Genomic DNA, 1,206 nt, shown 5'->3' with positions numbered 1-1,206 from the left:
AACCCATGATGTGGGCATTGTCTTTGCAACTCCTTGTATCTCTCCCAAGCTTCATACAAGCTTTCTAGAGGTTGTTGATGGAATTCCATAATTTGGCTCCTCAAGGTTTGAGTTTTCTCTGGTGGAAAATACTTTTGGTAGAAAGCGAGAGCCAAAGTTTCCCAATTGGTAATTCCCATAGCTTCTCTATCAAGGCTATTGATCTATAGTTTAGCCTTGTCCTTCAATGAAAAAGGAAAAAGTATCTCCCTTATTTGAGCTTGAGTGACTCCCGTTTACCGAATCATAGAGCAATAGTCACAAAAGTTTTGAACATGCAAATTAGGATCCTCCAAAGGACTTCCTCCAAGTTGCTTCCTCTCCACAATACCAATGAAAGCCGGTTTGATCTCGAAATCCGTGACTCCAATTTGGGTAGTAGTGATACCCTTTGGAAGCATCTACGAGGTGGGCTTGGAATGATCGGAAAGCTTCACCATCTTTTTTATTAGAGATGGTGGTGGTGGAGATGATGAAATAGAACCTTCTTCTTCGTCGCGGATTGGGTAATTTGTACGAATACGACCCAAACCTCCGGGACTAGAAGATGCGTCAAGATCCATGAAATAATTGAGTCGGTGACAAAACGTTATCTAGGGCTCCGGATCAAAGGGAACTAATTATCCGGTACGAGAGGACCTGAGCATAAGACAACAATCTTCAAGAAACTTGTAAGTAATGGTCTCAAGGAACAAGTGTTCCTCAAGACAAAAGAAAACAAGATAGAAATCAACAATTCTAAACGCAATAAAACCGTGCTCCCCGGCAACAACGCCAAAATCTGATAGGCTATCACTCACCTAATAAAGATACCCTAAACTCGACTAACAAATTAATGTAGTAAGGTAGGGGTTGAACACAAGGAGACGATAATTGCGCTATGAAATGCTATGAATAGAAATCTATCAAGGTCGATTCAATTGGTTGATTGGTTTGGTTTGATAACTTGCAAATAAATAATGTAAATATAATATGATAAAGGAGTCTAGGGGAGTCGGGTCACACATGCAAGTACGTAAATGTTCATGTCAAAACTAGGAATTCCTAATAACAACAATTGTTTAGGTCTCGTGACAACCACCTCTAGGCCTTATTGTCAACCATAGATCGGGTCCTAGAGAACTCTCGTTATGACTAGGTCGGTCTACTAACACATGTTTAGTCTAA

The 1,206-nt window shown here is 40.3% G+C and overlaps 1 non-coding gene across 1 annotated transcript; it reads left to right on the top strand.

The window, feature by feature from the left end:
- LOC141650748 (small nucleolar RNA R71) lies at positions 1–108 on the top strand. Its single transcript, XR_012546765.1, has one exon. It is a non-coding gene; the product is annotated as a small nucleolar RNA R71 (small nucleolar RNA).
- The last annotated feature ends 1,098 nt before the right edge of the window (positions 109–1,206 follow it).

This window comes from Silene latifolia, chromosome 3 (assembly GCF_048544455.1).
Source record: "Silene latifolia isolate original U9 population chromosome 3, ASM4854445v1, whole genome shotgun sequence".
Classification (NCBI taxonomy): domain Eukaryota; kingdom Viridiplantae; phylum Streptophyta; class Magnoliopsida; order Caryophyllales; family Caryophyllaceae; genus Silene; species Silene latifolia.
The sequence above is the reverse complement of the archived record's forward strand: the minus strand, read 5'-3'. Positions and strand labels throughout refer to the sequence as shown.